At 37.5% G+C, this 16,486-nt stretch overlaps 1 pseudogene; it reads right to left on the bottom strand.

The window, feature by feature from the left end:
- LOC140712130 (R3H domain-containing protein 2-like) overlaps positions 1-3,032 on the bottom strand; it is a 177,644-nt pseudogene extending 174,612 nt beyond the window's left edge.
- Positions 3,033-16,486: the final 13,454 nt, after the last annotated feature.

Here is a 16,486-nt window from a genome sequence, read left to right as displayed (position 1 = left end):
AAATTTTATTTGCTCTTCCTTATTTTTAGTTCTCTATTTATACTTTCTCATTTTTATTTTAATTTTTAAAACATATATTAGCCAATATTAAATTTTCTTTTCTGAAAATTTTGTTACCTGAAATCTTCTCTTCAGATATTTTCAGCTGCTTATTGTTTTCGCTGATTTTAATTCACTGTGTTTTGTGTTGCTTTGGGTCTTTTTGTATTTTGTAGCATTTGATTTTGTATTGATTATATTCTTTGACACTTTTTCTGAACAAATTTGTAAAAGATAGGACTTGATTTGTTTCTACAGGTTAATTTATTTCTCATGAGTGATTAATGGTACTACCAATCTGAAATTATTTTATGTTAATTTACTCGAAATATTTCAACTGCTCTGTGGGAATTCAGTGATTCCATCCATGTCAGCGTTTGATGTAGTATGAATTCTCAGGGGGAATCTGCCCCCGCTATTCTTTAGTGCCACAATTGAAATAGGTGAGTTTCTGTCTTATTCCTTTTGTTTAAATTTGTTTGTTTGTTTGTTTTTTAAACTATTTCATCTCTATAATGAGATGCTTTTGTCTTCCAACTTAACTAAGATGTCTTATTATACTTTCCACATTGGGTAGAGTCTAGGTTTTATATTTTGTCCTCCTTTTAGTATGTACAAAGTAGTTCAGTATTCCAGGAGTTTGAGAGAAACTCATGCTGAAAAGCAGCTTTGGTGCTCTTTTAATATCTTTTAAGATCTCTGCCTATTCTTTGGTTTGGAGTCATAGGTTACTCTCTACTGTCAACTCAGAAAGTTTTGAAAAAGAGTACTAGAGTGCTTCATTCCTTATAATAATTTCATTTTAAGCAATGAGAATCCTGTAAATCTGTTCTGTATGATAAATGACTATGTGCTCATTTTAAACCATCTGAAGTAAAATAATTTAAACTTGTTCATATAGATTGTGGTTATCAGGATTATCAGAAAAATAATGTGTACTTTTCTACAAAATATCTGTTTAATACATAAATGCTAGCCAATGTTAAAAATATAATCTGAAACCATATATTCTATTTTAAAAACAAAATCTTGGAAAATATTTAATAGTTAAAGATATCTAGCAGTAAATTTATTAGAAGATTGAGCTCGAGCATATTTAAATCATTTGTTTCTCAAATGAGTAACTTTAAAATTTATGAATCAAAGACTATGTAAAGTAATGCTAGCTAACAATTACTCTTCACCTTGTATTAGATTGTTATGGGATCATTGGGATGTCACTTGCCAGCCACAAACATCTGTGGCCAATGGCATCTTTGCCCAAATTTTCCTCTGGCCCACTGGGCTTGTTCTGCCCACTCAGCCTGGTAGGCTGCATTCAGCTCCTGCTACCAACCTGGATCCCACACTTGCTAAGGATGAGCCAGGTGCAGAGCAGTGAGAGGTGTGTGAGCGAGTGTAGGGTCCAGTCACTGTGCACAGCCAGGCACGCTGGCTGTGGGAGGGTGGGCAGCTCCAGGCATGAGCATGGGTGCCAGCTCCCTGTGAGGCTGTGACTGGGCCAGGCGTTCCATAAGCAGCTTCTACAGCTGACACTGGGGAATGTTGTGTGGCACCTGGAAGCTTGGAGATGCCAGGAACCACAGAGCCCTAAAGCGGAAGTCACAGCCATGGCTCTGGGAGCTACTAGCTCTGGGCTACCCAAAGAGCTGCAGCTCTTCTCTCCTTCCCTCATATCTCCTTGTTGCCCATAATGTGGTGGGCAAGAGGCATGCTTCCTTCCTGTTTGTGTTACAACTCTTTTAGCCCTGCCATTTGGCAGGTCTGGCATTCTTATCCTGTGTCTAGGAAGAATGGGATATGCAGAGAAGTGGACATTGAGCAAGAAAAAGAGCTTTATTGAGGATACAACAGCTCAGAGGAGACCCACATTAGGCAACTCCTCTCCATAGGCAGGGTGTCCCAGTAAGTGCTCAGCTCTCAGCAGAGAGGATAGTTCCTCTCTACAGCTGGTCGTCACATCAGTTCTTCGGCTCTCAGAAGGGAGGGTAGCTCTTCTCTGCCAGGCAGGTCATCCCAACGAGTGTCCAGCTCTTAGCAGAGAGGGTAACTCCTCCCCGCGGCTGTCCATCTCATTATCTCCTAGAGTCCGGCTGAGTCTGGGACTTTTATAGGCCTCAGAGGGGAGGAAATGTGTGCTGGCCTATTGGTAGGCTATGGACTGCTGAGACCAGCTCAGCTGGGGAGACCCTAACCCAGCAGCGCTAGAGGGATTAAAGACACATACACAGAAATATAGAAGTGTGGAGTGGGAAATCAGGGGTCTTACGCCTTCAGAGCTGAGAGCCCCAAACAGAGATTTACTCACATATTTATTGACAGCAAGCCAGTTATAAGCATTGTTTCTATCGATTATAGATGAACTAAAAGTATTCCTTATGGGAAACAAAGGGATGGGCCAAACTAAAGGGATGGGTTGGGCTAGTTATCTGCAGCAGGAGCATGTCCTTAAGGCACAGATCGCTCACGCTGTTGTTGGTGGTTTAAGAATGTCTTTAAGTGGTTTTCTGCCCTGGGCTGGCCAGGTGTTCCTTACCCTCATTCCAGGAAATCCACAACCTTCCAGAGTGGGCATCATGGCCATCACAAACATGTTACAGTGCTGCAGAGATTTTGTTTATGGCTAGTTTTGGGGCCAGTTTATGGCCAGATTTTGGGGGGCCTGTTCCCAACAATGGGCCTGCCCGGAAAGGGCACCACAAGTTCCCACTGTGTTCTGCAGGACAGGCGGCTGGGCTCCTAGACTTCAGACCCTCCTCAGCTTGAAGCCTCAGCTTGAGGCTTCACCTCGGATCCGCCCCCTTCCACCCAGAAGCCTGTCTTCCTCCTGCCTGCGTTCATGGTGCCCAGGCTGTTTGTGCCAAGGGGTGTTTGCAGGCCAGTGCTGAGCTGCCCTCAGCACCCCCTGACCAACCTCGCATGACCGTTGGTGCCCAAAATCCAGAAGGGGCCAAAGTGTCAGGGCGCTGGTGTGTCAGCGCTGCTTTGAGCATGTGCACACTCAGCTGGATTGCAACAGGACCTGTGGGCTTTGCCTCAACTTTACTCAACTTACTCCATGATCAGAGCAGGTGGCTACAGCAGTCAGAAGCCAGAGACTGAGAGCAGACACCTCCAAGTCTGTGAGGGCAAGACCAGGAGTTCCCGGGCCCCTGAGAGCTTACTTGGCGGCCCTGTCCAACCCTTTACAAACAAACCTGACACTCCTGGGACCAACCCTGCAAGTCCTGCCTGCATCTTCAGCCCCCAGGATGCAGCAGGAAGCAAAGTTGAGGCCATGGCAGAGGCTCTGGGCCTGGGAGCAGATCCTTCGTAACCATGCAAGGGTAGGGGTGGCACAGTAGGCTTCCTCAGAAACATGGAGCACTGGAGACCCACTGCCACCACTGCTGCTTCTGCAGCCACTCCTGCTGCCACCATTTATGCCTCTCTGCTGCAGCTACTGCTATGGCAGCAGTGGCTTCAGATGGCCTGCTGCTGCCATCAATGTTAAGCATTCCACATTAATATCCTCATTTAATATTATAGTATACTTAAGAGGAACAAACACTCCTTATCTTTATGAGACAGGTAAAGAAACTAAGGCTAAGAAGTGTTAACTGTGGCATGAAAGTTTATACAGGAGTTATGAAAAAAGCTTCTAAAACTCCTATCTGTTTTGCTCCATAGAGTGAATGTTTAAATACTACAATATGCCAACTTTGTATATAAGACACTGTGTGAAACATTAAGGGTGATATATGTTTATATTAAGGAAACTATCACCTATTTCTTGATGATAAATGTAAAATAAAATTCAATTGTATATAAGGATATGTATTTTACATATACTGTATGGTATATTATATAATATTTATGTATAATATGTAAGTGTATATGTCCATGTATATTAATATTTATATATATGTTATATATATGTGTCTGTATATATTTATTTTTTCTAGGGCTATCATAGCAAATACCACAGACTGGGTGGCTTAAGCTATAAAAATGTATTGTCTCACATTTCTGGAAGCTAGATGTCTGAGATCAATGTGTTAGTAGTGTTGGTTTCCTCTGAGGCCTCTCCTCTTGGCTTGTAAATGGCTACCTTCCCCCTGTGTCTTGACATGATCATCCTTTTGTATGTGTATGTGTCTCTAGTCTCCTCTTCTTATAAAGACACTAGTCGTATTGGTTTTAGCCTATCCATATGATCTCAAATTTAATTTAATTTCCTCTTTATGTCTCCGTCTTCACCACAATCACATTGTGAGGTACTGGTAATTAAGACTGTAATATAGACCGGGCACAGTGGCTCACGTCTGTAATCCCAGCACTTTGGGAGGCCGAGGCAGGTGAATCATGAGGTCAGGAGTTCGAGACCATCCTGGCTAACATGGTGAAACCCCATCTCTACTAAAAATACAAAAAAATTAGCCAGGTGTGGTGGCATGCACCTGTAGTCCCAGCTACTCGAGAGGCTGAGGCAGGAGAATGGTGGGAACACGGGAGGCGGAGCTTGCAGTAAGCCGAGATTGTGCCACTGCACTCCAGCCTGGGAGACAGAGCTAGACTCCATCTCAAAAAAAAAAAAAAAAAAAAAAAAATAGACTGCAATATATGAATGTTCAGGAGACACAGTTCAGTCCATAACTATATATGCAGATATATGCATACTCATAAAATGCAATAAATAGTACCAGAATGTACAATTATAAATAAGTAACACTCTGTACATGCAATTCCTTCTGAGAAGGAATGATTGATAATTTTAAACTGTGGCTTTCAAGAAGACTTTACAGAGGAGGTAGATTGAGACTGGACATAAGAGATGTTGGTGGCTGTGATGGAAGGGAGAGACATCTGTGCTGGGAGAACTATTTAAATGAGACATTGACATGCAAAAACAGGAGCTATATTCAGATGACAATAACAATGAATTTAGTGATTTAGCCTGAATAAAAGATTGGTTTGTGACATGACAAGAGGGAAGGGTGATTTGATACCAATTAATGGAGAGCTTGAATTCCAGAATGAGAAATGTTTATGTTGTTCTGCAGGAAAAGAAAAACTTCACAGTTAAACAAACAAACAAAAAGTTTGTTTGTTTTCAGCTGGTTTTACTGTATTCTATTCTGCATCAAAAAAAGTTATGCTTACTCCTTTCCTAGGCAAATCACTCAATCTGCACACTATGAATTATATCCCCGCCTTCCACCTCTGAAAAGTTCTGATGTCAGTTACATCTTCAATTTCTGAATTCTTCAATTTCTACCTTGACATTTTTTTTTTTTTTTTGGTCTTTTAAAAGTCAGTACATCTTTTTGGGAAAAATAAAACAATCTCATTTGTCTTGGCCTCAGTCTTATAATTTTCCTTGCTTATGAATACACCAAGCTCTTACTTCCCGTTTTTTTAACTTCTTTTTTTCACTTCTCTTTCCTCTGCAACTGACTTTATCTCTCATCACTCTGTGAATATTAACCATACCAGGGTCCCACATTTTCAAACTCCACGACATCTTTACAGACCCCATGTAGCTCAGTGTACCATCATCATTCAACACGGTTGACAGGTCTAAGGAAATGCATGGATTTTGTAATTACACACAGAATGCTTAATGATCTTGATCAATTTTTATAACCTCTAAGAGTCTAAATATAGTAGTGATATCTCAATAGGGTTATTGAGAAAATAAAATGAAGCAATTTATGAAAGGTTTATCACAGTGTGTGATTCACAATACACATTAAATAAGCAGTAGCTAATAGTGTCTTAACAGAATTATCACTTCCTTCTGTCTCTAATTTGGGTTTTTAATGCTTCCTTTTAGCCTCAAATTCCTGATATAAGAGCCTCTTCCTACCCTATGCTAATAATTATTAGTAACTTGAGTGTAGAAGAGAAAGATTCCTCATAAGGTTATAAAGTGATGTGGAATGCTAAGACATGAAGGGCAAAGCAGTATTATTGTAAATATATTTTTTAACCCCACCGAGAAACTGCCATTGTAATTTGTGTAGGGGCTGCTGTTCTGACTCTGTTCATGCATTACAAGTCAGTCATTTAAAATCTTGTACCACAAGGATTATTTCTTCCAAGTTACTGTCTCTAACACTCTGTAGGCAAGAATGCCTAAATATGGGACCTAGTATTTATATGTTAGTCACAGGATCTTTTCCATATGTCACATTTCTTCCCTGGTAAAAATCCCTTCCTCTTTATGTCCTCACTCAAAAGTTCTCATTTAATTGTTTTAATCCATAAATTGGAGCCTGGTTAACCATTTTAAAGAGATGGTAAGATAGATGGTAACCTACCGTAAAGTTTAAAAGAAATTTCTTCTTCCTCCCTAACATACTCTTACCCCAATCACATTTAACACCCACATTGTTTCAGGAGCTCAAGCCTTCTGTTGTTCTATGTACTTACCATTCTCCTGTCCAAAGACGTTTGTTATACTGAATGATCTGACTTCTCTCATCTTTCATATCTCAGCTTCCTTGTCAACACTTTCTATAACTTCTTTATCAAAGAAAATTTTCTTATATTATTTGTTATGTCAATAACCTTTTGTGGAGCTTACCACAATTGTAATTTTATTCCTATTTCTGTGATTAGTATTCCCTAAGTTTTATAAAAACAGGGGCTTTGTTCAATTTAGCTAATTTCATACCCAAAACCTAAGATGTAGCCTTCCACAATAAAGTGATTCTAAATGAAAAAATGAGCTCCAGTTCTTAACAACAAAAGAACTCTTTATCTTACTCAGAAGAGAGTTTTGTCTTTTGAAACACAATGAATGCTCCACCCTCCTAGAGAGCAGATGAAATGATTTCATTCTCTCCTTGAGTTATCCGAAGGAACCAAATCTCCACTCTCATGAATAGATCTAAAGGCTACTTTCTAAAACAGAAACATTAAATAAAATGCCCTCTGTTTGCTTCTCTCTCTCTCTCTTTATGATTTTGTATACAGTTAAATAAATAATATATTTGCATGAAACTTTCTTTCTTTATGTTCTTTAACACTTGCTCCTAGTATTCTTCCCACTTCATTAACTGCTCTATGCCAAACTATTTAACTGGATTTTAAACAAAATTATTAGTATTGTTCTTTTAAACGCTAATATAATCACATTTTTTTTCTGCTGAGTCTTTCTATGGCTTCGGTTATTTTTATAATTATATGTATTCATGTTTACATGAATGATTATTAACTTTCTAACAAAATATAGTTAGAGAAAACACATGACATGCACACACACACAATTCAGTTATCAAATAGAATGTGTGGACAGAATTTCCTTTTTTTAGAGGAAAATAAAAAGCATTTGCTGTGATTATATTTAGAAATCACAATTAATCAGTACTTTGCCAGCACAGTACCTTCTTCTTAGTAGTTTTGGTGTCAGTATCACTGGAGGAATGTAAAATGGGTAAAGACTGAAAATTTCAGTACCAGGGGAAGGGAATAGGTAATGAAGTGGACACAAGCCCAGTTCAATAAATATGTTTTGACCAGCATTGAAAAAGATTTAGTTTCTGCAATTTCTCGACATAATAATCCATCTCTCGTAATAAGCCATATTGTAATAGATGAATATATTGGATTGTAAACTCTGCACATATGGTCCTAACTCTCAACTCTGATTTAATTTTACATGTAGGCATCTGACAACCTTATACACTTTCTATAGGCTTGGGATCTGTAGGCAACTTGGGATTAATAACATGAACCCATAAACTCCAGAAAATACATCAAGATATATCTTTCCACTCTTGCATCTGTTAGTATGATAATAGATTCCCATGTGCTCTCCTTAAGTCTACTATGGCAAAACAAAACATACAAAGATAAATATTGTATCAATGCTACATTTCAAGTGCTGGAAGCCTGATGGAAAATGTTTTAGGAGAACAGGAATTCTGTTGATAGCTAGAAATATCCATAAAAGATAGAAAAACTATGGGTCCCCTCTTAACCAGCATTGTATACTTCTCTACACTCTAACTAAAACAGCATTTTCAAAATTTACATTTTCCATGTCAAACATCCACTATTAATAAAAACAAAAAACAACTTTTAGTAGTTTCCAATTGCTCTTTGCATAACATATGCTGTCTTTAACATGGACAATACACTGTTGCATGATTTCGTCCTTGCCTTTCTCTCCAGTTCTATCTCGCAGGTTTGTGATTGGTATTCCATTTGATATTCTGTTCCAGCTGGCCTCTTAAAAGGATTTTTGAATGTGCTATTCTTGCTCTTTGTTTTTCCACTCACTGCATCCGCTTAGGTAACACTTGTATCTTATTTATATTTCAGAATAGAAGAGATTTTTCAGGGTAAATCTATGTCATGCTTCTCTGTTATATTCTTTTACCTGATTATATCTTCATATGATTTATGTTTGTGAGTGTATTATTATTTTAGCTATGATTTATTAATATGAGTGTTTGGCACTGGATGCAATAATTAGTAGAAAAAATCATTATTTTTTCATTGCTCTATTGCCAGAACCAGTCACTTTCAATTGATCTATAATTGTTTATTCACTGAATGAATGGGCTTTAGCTGTGATGCTTAATTCGGAAAACACGGGAGAAAATAATACTTGCCCAAGAAACTTTTATTTAAGGCTTCTATGTCTTATCCTGGAAGATAATATATTATTATTTATTTGTTTTTAATTAACCCAAATGAAGATTTTATATTTTTGAAAGAAAATAGGATTCTGAATCCTGTGGTGTTATTCATTATTTTCTGGTATGCAAAAAGTAACATTAAAAAATAGTATCAATGTAAGTCCTCAATTAAAAATTATTTAAAAGCTGTATTTTTAGAGCTACAGCTGTTATGTTCCTATAGTTTTAAGGCCAACTCTACAAGTTAATTATATGGCAAATACTAAAAAGCAGTAGAATCTGGTTTTATAGATCATAGATAAAACTGAAGAGACTTTGTTTTAAGGAATGCATTTTTCCATGTCATGACATGTTCAGAAGTCCATGAGTGTAATGGGGTTTATTTTCCTCTCTCATCCTATTATTGTATAGTCCTCAGCTAAATAGATGAAGTTTCTTATTTTTCATTAGTACCATTAGTACTGGGATAAAAGATTCAGATTTCAGTCAGAATGTAAATAATTGCCAACTGCACTTGTTTGATGCCATAACAGTACTTCCCAGCAGTATCACCTCATAGAAACTCATTTTTAAAGTGACACTAATATCAATGTATTTCATAACATTTAATAAGATTTAACATATGGTTATTTTGAAATACACATATCACCTATAAGGAAAGGAGAGTTTGACATAGTTTATTTTATTTTCTCAGGCATAATTTATCATTACATTACTAAATTGTTCTCTATTTTGAAAATTAAGCATGTTTAAGCTCTTCCCATGTATGATTGTATACAATGGAGAATAAAAAATTTAATAGCAAAAAATTTACCCTTTTGAAGTTATGTGTTTCAACACAATTTTAGGTACATCAAATGTAGTATCATATTTAAACTTGTGACTGCTAGACCAGCTGTAATGAAGAGGCCAAGATAATGTGTAATAACAAGTCAAAATGACCTTAATACTAAACTTATTGGAAAATGTATTGCAAAGTCACTTATACATGAGTAATCAATAACACACCCTTAAAATGACTAAAATCTTGATGAATTACAGGATTTTGGTCAGGGCAGTAGCATTTTGTCCCACCAGAGGAACATTTTGTTAAAATATTAAACAGCATTTTTTATGATTTGCTTTAAAGTTATTAAGAATATAAAGAAGTCTATCAAACAAGCCTGGAAATTAAAAGTGGAAATAAACTGATTAGGCTCTCCTACTGCCCATCTCTCTCAATCACTAGTTGACATCCAAATGAATGCATTGACACAAATTTTTAAAATCCAACTAAATCTAGGAGATACAGTGTGATTCTAATTATTCCACAAAATATCATTAAGACAAAGGGTCTTATAATCATTGTTTTTTGTCTTTTATTCAAATAACTGCATCTAGGAGATATACCCTTAGCAATTATCCATTTATGTAGCAGCACTCAATAGTTTAATTGACGAGTAGATTAATTTACAATAGACAACAATCCTCCTACATATACCAAAACAAATTTCCAACAAAAGCATATGATTTTCAAGTGAGAATAATTATCTTAAAATACTAAATACCAAATTTATTACAAATAAGCAAATTTGGCCATACTGTTTCTAGTGAAAGATGGTATAAAGGAAATTCAAATCTGCTGATTGAGTCCTCTGATTCACTAAACTTAGGATGCTGAAGCACACAAATCATCATTATCTGAAACTCAGATTTACATAACTTCATCTCTTTACTGAGATAATTGTATTTTTTGGTCCTTCTTTCTGTTGGTTTTATGTTTCACATTTATTAATTTGTATATGTTGAGCCATCCTTGCATCACTGAATTTGATTTGCTGGTATTTTCTTGAGAATTTCTACATTTATGTTTATCAGGGATATTTGCCAATAGTTTTCTATTTTGTTGTGTCTTGTCTAATACCTTGCGATCAGGGTGATGCTGACCTCATAGAATGAGTGTGGGAGAATTTTCCCCTTTTCAGTTTTCAAATAATTGGTATTAATTGTTCTTTAAAAGCCTGGTAGAATTCAGCAGGGAAACCATCAGTTCCTGGTCTGTTTTCTTGTTGGGACACTTTATATTACTGATTCCAATAATTTCTCTGTTCAGGTTTTCCATTTCTTCTTGGTTTAATCTTGGTAGGTCATCTGTGTCTGGGAATTTTTTTCATTTCCCCTAGGCTTTCCAATTTCAGTTTGTATGTGGGGTATATATGTTCATAATTGTTTTTAATGATTCTTAGTATTTCCATGATGCTATTTGTAATATATTCTTTTCCATTTCTCATTTTACTTATTTAGGTCTTTTTTTTTCTTGTTATTTTTCCTAATTATTTGCTGATTTTTTATCTTTTCAAAAAACCAACGCTTTTATTTTGTTGATGTTTGTCTTTTTTTTTTTTTTTTGGTCTCAGTTTCACATATTTCTGTCTGGTCAGGTCTTTATTGCTTGTTCCTTTTACTAATTTTGGATTTGGTTTGTGTTTGCGCTCTTAGTCCCTTGAAATACATCATTAGGTTGATTTAATTTTTTCTAGTTTTTTGATGTAGGTTATAACCTACAATCAGCCCCCACCCAAATCTCATGTTGAATTTTGATCCTGAGTGTTGGAGGTGGGGCCTGATGGGAGGTGATTGGATCATGGGGGTGGTTTCTAATGGTTTAGCACCATCCCCCTAATGCTGTCTCATGATAGATTTCTCGTGAGATCTGGTTGTTTGAAAGTGTGTAACACTTCTCCCTTTGGGCTCTCTCTCTCTCTCTCTCTCTCTCTCTCTCACTCCTTCTCCACTATATGAAGATTGTAACTGCTTCCCCTCTGCCTTCCGCCATGACTGCAAGTTTCCTGAGGTCTCTCGAAGCGTACCTCCTGGACAGCATGTGGAGCTGTGAGGCAATTAAACCTCTTTTCTCCCATAGAGTACCCAGTCTCTGGTATGTCTTTATACAGAATGAGAATGGACTAATACAGAAAATTGGTACCAGAGTACAGGGGCATTTCTATAAAGATACCTGAAAATGTGAAAGGGATTTTGGAACTGAATAATGGGCAGAGATTGGAACAGTTTGGAGGGATGAGAGGAAGACAGGAAGATGAGGGAAAGTTGGAACCTTCCTAGAGGCTGAGTATAATGGCTCATGCCTGTAATCACAGTACTTTGGGAGGCCAAGTGGGGTGGATCACTTGAGGTAAGTGCTTCAAGACCAGCCTGGTCAACATGACAAAACCCTGTCTCTACTAAAAACATGGAAATTAGCCAGGTCTGGTGATGCATGCCTCAATCCCTGCTACTTTGGAGGCTGAGGTATGAGAATCTCTGTGACCCAAGATTGTGCCACTGCACACCAGCCTGGGTGACAGAGTGAGACTCTGTCCAAAAAAAAAAAAAAAAAAAAAAAAAAAAAAAGAAAGAAAGAAAGAAAGGAAAAACAAACAAACAACAACAGAAAAATTATTAGAGACTTATTGAATGGTTGTGACCGAAATGCTGATAGTGATATACACAGTGAAGTCCAAGCTGAGGCGGTCAGGAGGAGATGAGGAACTTCTTGGGAACTGGAGTTAAGTTCACTCTTGCTAGGCGTTAGCAAAAAGACTGGTGGCATTGTGCCGCTGTTCTAGAGAGGTGTAGAACTTTGAACTTGAGAGAGATGATTTAGGGTATCTGGTAGAAGAGATTTCTAAGCAGCAAAGAGTTCAAGAGGTAGTCCAGCTGCTTCTAAAAGCCTACAATAATTTGCATAACCAAAGAAATGACCTGAAACTAGAACTTATATATAAAAGAGAAGTAGAACATAAATGTTTGGAAAATTTGCAGCCCAACTATGCAGTAAAGAAAAACCCATTTTCTGGAGAGGAATTCAAGGCTGCAGAAATTTGCATAAGTAAAGAAGAGATGAATGTTAATAGCCAACACAATGGGAAAAATGTCTCCAGGGTAGGTCAGAGGTCTTCACAGCAGCCCCTCCCATCATGAGCCTGGAGGTCTAGGAGGGAAAAATGGTTTCCTGGGCCAGGCACAGGGCCTCACTGCTCTGAGCAGCCTTGACACCTGGTTCACTGTGTCCCAGCTGCTCCAGTTCCAGCTGTGGCTAAAAGGAGTCAAGGTACAGCTTGGGCCATTGTTTCAGAGGGTGCAAGCCCTAAGCCTTAGTGGCTTCCTTGTGGTGTTGGGTCTGTGAGTGCACAGGAGGCAAGAGTTGAGGTTTGAGAATCTCCTCCTAGATTTCAGATAAGGTAGAGAAATGGCTGAGTGTCTAGGCAGAAGTCTGTTGCAGGGGTGGAGCCATCATGGAGAACCTTTACCAGGGCAGTGCAGAGGGGAAATGTGGAGTTGGAGTCCCCATGCACAGTCCCCACTGGGGCATTACCTAATGGAGCTGTAAGAAGAGAGCCACCATCCTCTAGACCCCAGAATTGTAGATCCACTGACAGCTTGCACCATGGGCCTGGAAAATTCACAGCACTCAATGCCAGCCCTTAAGAGCAGCCACAGAGGCTATACCCAGCAGAGCCACAGGACCACCCTGCCCAAGGCAGTGGAAGCTCATTCCTTGCATCGGTGTGACCTAGATGTGAGACATGGAGTCAAAAGAGGTTATTTTGGAGCTTTGAGATTTAATAACTGCCCTGCTGGGTTTTGAACTTGCATTAGCCCTATAGCTCCTTTCTTTTGGCCAATGTCTCCCTTTTGGAATGGGAACATTTACCCAATGCCTGTATACCCATTGCATCTTGGAAGTATTTAACTTGTTTTTGATTTTACACACTCATAGGCAGAAGGGACTTGCCTTGTCTCCAATGAGACTTTAAGCTTAGATTTTTGAGTTAATACTGGAATGAGTTAAGACTTTCAGGGACTGTCGGGAAGGCATGATTGTGTTTTGAAATGTGAGAACAGGAGGGGCCAGTGGTGGAATAATATTGTTTGACTCTGTGTCTTCACCCAAATCTCATGTTGAATTGGGATTCTGAGTGTTGGAGTTGGAGCCTGGTGGGAGTTGATTGAATCATGGGGGTGGTTTCTAATGGTAGTGCCATCTCATGATAGCATTACATGTGGCCATTTGAAAGTTTGTAGAACCTCCCCCTTCACTCTCTCTCTTCTGCTCTACCATGTGAATAAGGTGATTTCTTCCCCTCTTCCCGTCTTCTTTGATTGTAAGTTTCCTGAGGCCTCCTCGATCATGCTTCCTGTAAAGCCTGAAGAAATGTGGGTCAATTAAACCTCTTTTCTCCATAAATTACCCAGCCTCAGTTCTTTGCAGAAATGTGAGAATGGACTAATATGTTTAGCATGAGAAATAATTTTTAATTCTTTATTTGTCATTTATTCAGGAACACATTTAATTTTCATGTACTTGCATGTTTTTGAATGTTCCTCTTATTTTTAATTTCTAGTTTTATTTCACTGTGGTGAGAAAAAGATACTTGATAATATTTTGAATTTTAAAAATTTCTTGAAGCTTCTTTTGTGTGTGTGTGTGTGGCCTAGCATATGGTATGTCCTGAAGAAGTTTCCATGCCTCAATGTGAAGAATATGTTGTTTTCTGTTGCCAGACAAAATGTTCTGTAAATGTCTGTTAGATCTATTAGGTTGAAAGCACAGTTTAAATCCAGTGATTTTTTTTTTTTTCTTTTTCTTTTTCTTTTTTTAGATGGAGTCTTGCTATGTAGCCTAGGCTGGAGTGTTGTGGTGTGATCTTGGCTTATCACAATCTCTGCCTCCCAAGTTCAAGCAAATCTCCTGCCTCAGACCCCAGAGTAGCTGGGATTATAGGTGTGTGTCAACACATCTGGCTAATTTTTGTATTTTTAATAGAGATGTAGAGATGGGGTTTCACCATGTTGGCCAGACTGGTCTTGAACTCCTGACCTCAAGTGATCCATTTGGCCTCCCAAAGTACTAAAATTAACAGATGTGAGCCACTCTGCCTGGCCTTGATATGTTTTTATTTTTATTTTCTTTCTAGATAATCTAGCCATTGCTGAGAGTAGGGCATTTAAAATCACTATTATCATATTGGAGTTTATCTCTCCAATTATATGTAATAATATTTGCTTTATATATGTGGGTGTTCTAGTGTTGGGTGTATTTGTATTTATAATTGCTATATATTCCTGATGAATTAATAATTTTATCATTATATAGTGAGTGACCTTTTTGTCTTTTCTTCAGTTTTGACCTAAAGTCTGGTTTAATGGATGTTAGTATAGCTACCCCTGCATGTTTTTGTTTTCTGTTTGTGTGGAATACCTTTTTATATTCTGTCACATTCATTCTGTTTGTGTTTTCACAGACAAAGTTTATTTCTTGTAGGTAGCATATAGTTAGGTCCTGTTTTCTTATCCATTCAGCCCGTCTACGGTTTTTAGTTGGGGAATTTAATCCATTTATATTGAAGGTTATGACTAATAATATGTGAGGACTTACTCTTGTTATTTCATTAATTGTTTTCTGGTTGTTGTGTGTATCCTTTGCTAATTCCTTTCTCTCTTATTATATATCTATATGGCTTGTTTTTCTGTAGTGATAAGTTTTTATTCCTCTCTTTTAGTCCTCTGTGTATCTACTCTACCAGTGAGTTTTATATTTTTGCATGTTTTCATGAAGATCATTATAGTCCTTTTGCTTCCATATTTAGGACTTTCTAGCAACTTTCTCTTAAGACTTGTCTAATGGTTATAAATTCCATCAGTTTGTGATTGTGTGGGAAAAAAACTTTATTTTCTCTTTCATTTCAGAAGGATAGTTTTGCTAGGTATAGTATTCTTGATTGATAATAGTTTTTCTTTTGGCACTTTGAATGTATGATCCCGTTATCTCTTGCCTGTAAGAGTTTCTGCTGAGAAATCTGCTATTAGTCCAGTGGGGCTTCCCTCATATGTGACTTGATGCCTTCATCTTGGTGGTTTTAGAATTTCCTCTTTGTGTTTGATTTTTGAAAATTTCACTCTCTTGTGCCCTAGAGAACGTCTTTTTGGATTGAATATATTTGAAGCCTTTGAGGTTTCTGAATCTGGTGTCCATAATTTTCCCAGGATGGGAAGTTTTTAGCCATTATTTTATTAAATAGATTTCCGATGCCTTTTCCCATCTCTTCTCCTGTTAATGCCATAATGCAAATATATGCATTTTTAAAAAGATGTCCCATAAGTCCTGTATGCTTACCTCACTTTTTATGTTTATATTTTTATTTTTTTCTATGACTGGGTAATTTCAAATGACCTGTCTTCAAGTTCAGAGATTATTACCTCTGCTTTATCTAGTCTAGTATTAAGGTGCCTGATGTATGTTTTATTTCATTCATTGATTTCTTCAGCTGTAGAATTTCTAGTTTGATTCTGTTTTATGATATCTATCTCTTTATAAAATTTCTTTTTTATATTTCAAACTGTTTTCCTGATTCCATTGAATTGTCTATCTGTAGTCTGCTGTATCTCACTGAGCTTCCTTAAGGTCATTATTTTGAATGTCTTTTCTGGGCGTTCTTAGACTTCTTTTTCTTTGGAGGATGTTATTGAAGAGCTATTGTGTTCCTTTGGTGATCTCACATATCCTTACTTTATCATGTTTCTTTTGTCCCTGCATTTTGTCTGTATATCTTGTTCAGCAATTGACTCTTTTAAACTTTACAAGTGGCTTTCATAGAGAAAGACTTTCACCTGAAGTTGGGTTGTTGTGGTTGAGATAGGTATAGTGACTCTGGTAATAAGTAGATACAGTGATATATTCTTCATGCAGCTTCTTCAGCTGTGATCAAGTCAGCAATAACTGTGTCTATCTCAGTGACTTAGGCTATAGAAATATGTGGCAGTGGCAATGAGAGTAT

This window comes from Chlorocebus sabaeus, chromosome 7, assembly GCF_047675955.1.
Source record: "Chlorocebus sabaeus isolate Y175 chromosome 7, mChlSab1.0.hap1, whole genome shotgun sequence".
NCBI lineage: Eukaryota > Metazoa > Chordata > Mammalia > Primates > Cercopithecidae > Chlorocebus > Chlorocebus sabaeus.
Note: the sequence above shows the minus strand (reverse complement) of the source record. Positions and strands in the feature narration are given on the sequence as shown.